We start from the raw sequence: 6,933 nt of genomic DNA on the forward strand, positions 1-6,933 counted from the left end.
AAGAAGGCATTAAGTACCTCAGCTTTTTCCTCATCCTTTGTCACTATGTTTCCCCCCGCATCCAATAAAGAATGGAGATTCTCCTTAGCCCTCCTTTTGTTGCTAATGTATTTATAGAAACTGTTTTTATTGTCTTTTACAGCAGTAGCCAGATTAAGTTCTAGCTGGGCTTTGGCCCTTCTAATTTTCTCCCTGTGTAACCTCACGACATCCTTGTAGTCCTCCTGAGTTGCCTGCCCCTTCTTCCAAAGGTCATAAACTCTCCCTTTTTTTCCTGAGTGCCAGCCAAAGCTCTCTGTTCAGGCAGGCTAGTCTTCTTCCCTGCTGGCTCATCTTTCTGCACATGGGGACGGCCTGTTCCTGCGCCTTTAAGATTTCCTTCTTGAAGAACGTCCAGCCTTCCTGGACTCCTTTGCCCTTCAGGACTGCCTCCCAAGGGACTCTCTCAACCAGTCTCCTAAACAGGCTAAAGTCTGCCCTCCAGAAGTCCAAGGTAGCAGTTCTGCTGACCCCCCTCCTTACTTCTCCAAGAATTGAAAACTCTATCGTTTTGTGATCGCTATGCCCAAGACGGCCTCCAGCCGTCACATCACACACAAGTCCTTCTCCGTTCACAAACAAGAGGTCCAGCGGGGCGCCTTCCCTAGTTGGCTCACTCACCAGCTGTGTCAGGAAGTTGTCTTCCACACACTCCAGGAACCTCCCAGTGTTTCCTCTCTGCTGTATTGTATTTCCAGCAGACATCTGGTAGCAGCAGACATCATGCTCCACTCTTCTAAAAATGCAAAAGTGAAAAAACCTGATCCTGCCTCCATCGCTCAGACAGCTGCTGTCACTGGGGAAGGACCAAATTCAGAGCCTGTGACAGTATTTTCTGATGAGCTATTGGCACATTAGAGACTTACCATGTTCACCTGGGGAGGAGCACACCTGTTCAGTCAACCCGTGTGCATGATAACATATGATAATCGTGCATCAGTGCTTCTGGGGACTCTGTCTTTGCACCCAGACTGCCGAGATATCATGCCATCTATAATGCCTACATGAGTAAGCAGGTTCCTATGCGTTGAATAATGTTGCAGTTTGTTTTGCTCTTTTCACATGCTCAGTTTGGCAAGGAGAAGTTGACAAGAACTTGATCTAAATTCTCATTGATCTTTTGATTTCAGAAGAGCTGTAACAATCTGCAGTAGCTGAGAATTTGGCCAGTTTTCTACATCATGTTGGTTGTTTAAGGACTAGGCAGAATATTGTTTTTTCTTTAGAGGTTGGTAAGTTCAGTCCTCTGAAGAAGCTGTTGACTACCATTAGTAGTGGGTTCATTTGTTCTCTGCTGGACACTGTCAGCCAGCAGGGGTTTAGACCGTTGTGCAGCTCCCAGCTCAATTATTTCTCAGGGCTCTTTGTTTAATATAATGGGGTCAAATTCAGACAGTAGGTGGCTGATGATTTCTGGTCCAATTTACAATAGCCTGTCTGCAAGCCCGCCTTGAATCCGGTTAATCTCTTTTGAGAAATAAAGTGAAAACTCTGCAAAGTGTTCAGTGTTTTGGTCCAGTATTTAGTTTTTATACTGTGAACTGATTAGCAATTTTTCCTGTTCAGAGTGGCTGTGACATATTTATGCAGCAGTGTTGATAGAGGAATTATTTTTATTTCCCGTATTGTAATGCACTACAAGGGGAAGTCTTTCTGCTGAAAGATGAAATGAAGAAATGAAAACAGGTTTAGTGCTACCAATATCTACCACTAACTGTTTTGTGAACCTCAAGTTTACAACTAATCAAATATTCCTGATCTCTGTTAAGAGTGTCATTTGGTCTTTAGGAGGCCACAGTACTCTGGTTTGTACTGTGTATACTGTTTGTATACAAGCATTGTAGCTGACCACTTGGCTTTTTAGAGCAGGTATTAAGCTGCCGCCTTGGCTGACTCACAAACACTGAAAAGGACTGTGAGTCTTAACTGCTCCAGCTCAGCCCAAAACTTTAGGGCTGAAGGACACAACAACTTCTGGAACATCACAGAGGGGAGTAGGTGTGATGCTTACCCTGGGGATCATGCAGAAAGTTCTGGGGATTCAAGGACCTTTGCGGAATAAACTGCTTCAATTATTTTCATGTTTTATGGGAGGGCTGAAACAAAAGGCTTCAATCACACTCTGTCTAAACAGAGTAGCGATGAGACTACTCATCTTCTTCTGGATTAAGGCTCTAATCCAGACTGTAACTCAGTGCACAGAGATCCAGAGAACACTTGACATTTCATGATTTTTACAATGAGGCAAATAGGTAAGACATTAGCAAAGCTTTGGCAATGGTGATGCAGAATGCAGGGTACACTCCTGTATCAGGCTATTTCCACTAGGAGAGAAAGTGTTTCAGTTGGACCTGATGTAGTGTGTTACAAATCTTAGTCTTGCTGAAACAACAACATCTAACTACAGAGACAATTTATGGCAGATTTTGTGTATAGACCTAGTGGTAGATATAACCACCTGCTTGCAAAGGAGGAGCAGGAAGGCTTTGCAGTTTTCTGGCATATACCACCTTTTCCTCTTAAACAAGTGTTTTTCTTTCGATAGCAGTCAAAGTAGTAGAGACAACACTGTACCACAGCAGCCTCTTTATTGAATCTGAACTATGTGTCATGTTACTCTTTATATTGCATTCACTTCAATCCATGCATGTTTGTTTCTTTGATGCATATGCAGATCTGAGCACTTGCTATTTATTGTGGGGCAGGAGAAAGTGGCTGACATTTTGCTTATATTGCAATTATCTGGTTTTACTTGCTTACAAATAGAGAGGCTTCATTTTAATGGTTGTATCAGGAACTTTGCAACTTAGAGATGCTTTTCAAACGTAAAAAAACAGTTACCAGAGTAAGTGACTTAAAATGTAAACTAATGTAAGCATAGAATTCTAAATATATTTGATTTTGTGATAAAATAAAGTAAGGTCCATTTGCTGATTCCACAGTTGGTGGAAAAGGATAGAAAAAAATGCCCCTTTATTTCCCTTTGTAGGTAAAGACATGAGTGTTGATTCTTTGCTCATGAGATAAACCTGCTTTGTGGCAGTAATGGATGCAGCTTGCAAACAGGAAAGGAGGTAAGTAGGAAAAAACCCACAAAGCTTCCTATTCAGAAGGAAAACTGAAATAGATAGTTTATCTTTGAAAGTTATCTCACCATTGAGTAAATAAGATGTCAAAACTAACTGTAGTCCTGGGTTTGTTTCTGTTCAGTTCTTTCTCAGGAAAATTGAATAAAAAGCTGAAACTGAATAAAGACTATGAGGACGTGAACAGATTCTTTAAGCTGCCAGAGGGCAGCAAGCTTGGAAAGACTCCAGAGAAGTTTCTAGGTCTATCAATTATCAATATTTAATTACGTAAATTAATTATCAGGTCAATTATCTATATTGAATATTTATATTTTACATATCTTCCTTTCTTATCTTTATTGTTATCCTCATTCCTTATTTTTACAGTTCTACTTTGAGCATTCGTATTTGAGTTAAGTTCCAAAAACTTCCAGAATTTTGAAGAAACAATAGGTGTTTCCTTCCTTTTTGTTCTCCTTTTTTTTCAGATGAGCCTGCTTTTGCTGTCCTTTCACTCTCCTCCAGTTCCAGTTGCTAATGCACAAGAAGTAGAATACAGTCTTAAGAAAATTTGAGAACCCTGAAGGTAAAAAGCCTGAAAAGTCAAATGTGGGATCATGAGTAAACTGTATTGAACTAGCAGTTCGGTTAAGGTTTTGGTAAAGTGTCTCATGTAAATGTTAGTTAATAGAGCATTGGCAAAAGAATAAGATGAACAAGAAACTGGCTAAACAGTAGATATTTAGCTGAGCTGAATGGGAAAGTTATTAGAAAGAGGGTATCAGTTCAAAGGCTGATGAAATCTAAAAAGTTGAAAAAATGTTTTCATGATTACCTTGGCACAAACCAGATGTGTTAATGAACTCTGCAGCTGATGCAAGTTTGGAAGTTACTGATGGTTTGGAACAGGTCTAGAATATTATACAGGCAGAACTTTTAGGTAAAAAAAGTTTGAAATTTAACAAAACTAAATGCAACATTAAAAAGAACTTTGGCTGTAACCTGGAATTTCATCAGAAACATTAGATGAAGTGAAAGTCATCCTTTAATCAGCTAGCACATACAACTCCAAGCCACCAATGCCATAGATCTGGTAAAGATGTAAACGTTCGGGGCTCCCTCTAGGTTTCTGCACATTATTGAATTTCAGAACATAGGTATGCTCCAGGTGTACAAGCCCTGTCTAGCCTAGTAATAATAAAGCTGAGGAGGATATATAATACTGACTTTGCATATAGCAAGGAAATAAAAACAGAGAGAAAGAAGATTCCATTTAAAAATTGATGCCAAATAGAAAAAGACCAATTTCAGGCCAATCTAAAATTTAAATGGAAAATTAGAAGAAGGTCCATCCAACTGACCAAAAACCTGAGTTTTAAATAACGTTCCACCAGAAGGAAGCAGAGTGTGGGGAACATGCATGATTTTAAGGTGGATCAGTTACAATGACATGATTATTTGTGGTATCAGAGACCTGGCTTCAAAGCCCTCTCCAGTGACGTTTTCTTCATTTAACAGTTTGGCTAAATTGCAGTAGCACCTTTTCCTTGGGTGTGTCTTCAGCTCCTATCAGAAATCAAAACTGACCACTACACTCAGTATCCAGAAAAGATTGTCAAAACTCTTCCATCTGCACACTGTGGTGTTAACTTTCTGCAGACTCACAGTCTCACAAATGCAGTTCTTGAGATATCAGTTTTACCTTTTGGATCCTCTATTTGCATATCTTTGCAGAGAAGAGAGCTTTCCTGACTTCTAGACCTCAGTGTACTTTTCATGAACGCTTAGGCAAACTATCTGCAAGCATGAAACAGTCAAGGAAGAGAGTACACCAGCACTGGAGAAGGAGCATGCATTGCCATTAGGAAGGATGAAGTGTCACTGTTTTGCTGAACACTGACCCTGTTCCTGGCACCTAAGAATGGCTCTTGTACACTCTGATTTTCAGGCTCCAGGGTAGAGGACATTCCCCTGAGATTTCATGTGTTTTCTGTCAGTTTCTTTCTAGCTCATTTGAAGAAGCGGCAATGCCAAACAGCCAGAGAAGTTCTTGATTCTCCAGGGCGACTATGGAGGTAGTAGGCTGCACAAGCTGCCTTCAGCTTAGTAAAACCCTCATGCCGCTTAACTGCTGGGTATCCCCTTAGAGGAAAAAGCTTAGAAAGATGATATATCATCTTTTTTTTTTCTTTTTTTATTGTCAGCCACTAAAAAAAAAAAAGCCACTGTCCATCTGAAGCACTTTGTATGCATGAGTCACCCTTCAGGCACTTGGTGGAGATAAACTTCTCAACAGTCAGAAAAACTGCTGGACCTTTTGGTACAAAAGATTATCCTCTTAAGGATATTTAATGGCTGGGTAGCAGTCTCTTGTGTGAATGTATCCAAGTAATTATAGCTTAAATTTATACTAATCACTCTTAATAGGGATGGACTGTTCCTCCTGCTGTGTCCCTCACTGCTCCCAGATGAGAACTATCTCAACAATTTGGGATTAGCAAAAACACTTGTTACACTATTAGCTTCATAACTTTATTAACATCTTTGATTATAGAACAGATGGATGAATCTTAATCGTTCTATAATGGAAGATTAAATACTTAAATTATATCAATCATATTTAAGTCTTTACTTAATAAAACAACAATTTAGGTTGGGTCATCAGTAGGGTTTGAACCCAGGGCCTTCAGATTAGCAGCCAAGACTTCCTCCATTAAAAGAGTAAACCCATTAGCTGCTTGCAGTCGTATGTTTGTATCTATGTGCACTGGCCATTAAAATATATGACACACACTGTGCCAGTGGATTACACATTGAATTTTGAGATTAAGAATTCCTAGGTTCCTTTTGTGCCTCTCAGAAGGAGTTTTGCCCCCTGAATAGAGTAGGCAATGAGAAATGGGTCAGCTGGTGACAGTGTTCACTTATCTTTTTACATAAAGCTTGTATAAGTGTTCAGGTATCAAGACTTCATAAAAATGTCTGGTTTGGTTATCTTTGGTTCAAAGACATGTAAAAGCCAAACATGCATATTTGGTGTATGCACTTTGAGATCCAGACAAGAAAGAAAGTTAATGAATCCCCATCCTGTCATTATGAGCAGAATATAACTAAAAGAATACAGTAAATACTGTAGGGATTGACCACAGTATACTTTTTGTCATCTCTTTCAGGTAAACTGGTTCACTGTAAACAAAAGTTTTTAGAGGATGTTTTTTCCTCTACATCATTTTTGCTGTGCTACCTAAACCTTAGGTAACATCAGATACTCTTCATGACCTTCCCTGGGGTCAACACTGGTTTGCACTGACCCAGAATCCTAACTGCAGCTTATTAAAGCCCTTTATCTGTCACCTTATCAGTCATCTTATCAGAGACAACACACCAAACTTTACTGAAGGTGGCTTTACACCTCTTTCCACCACTCACTGGAGATAAGATGTATTATTCTCTGAATATTTAATGAAAGATCTAGTGGAGAGTGGCTCAACAAATCTCATGTGAAAAAGAGATCGTCAATCTTAACTGTAAATTTGAATGCAATATGTTTACAGTGCCAGCCCTCAGCAAGCTTTGATTTCATGACTGTGTGCAGAGAACTGATTTGTTCCTTTTTTTAAATAATGTTGGACTAACAGAAAACGCACGACCGTTGCTTGACACTGTTAACACAGAGCTGCAACTCCAAGACTGAAGGCGAAGCATGGTAAATTAAAGATCAGCCACTCATACGGAGTTTGAGAATATCACCTCCAAAAGCAAAAAGCCCAAGAACACACTGAGGAATATGTTTGGCTCCAGCTTAGTGGGAACAGAAACTGCTAAT

Source organism: Pygoscelis adeliae, unplaced genomic scaffold (genome assembly GCF_000699105.1).
Source record: "Pygoscelis adeliae isolate BGI_AS28 unplaced genomic scaffold, ASM69910v1 Scaffold160, whole genome shotgun sequence".
Taxonomy (NCBI): domain Eukaryota; kingdom Metazoa; phylum Chordata; class Aves; order Sphenisciformes; family Spheniscidae; genus Pygoscelis; species Pygoscelis adeliae.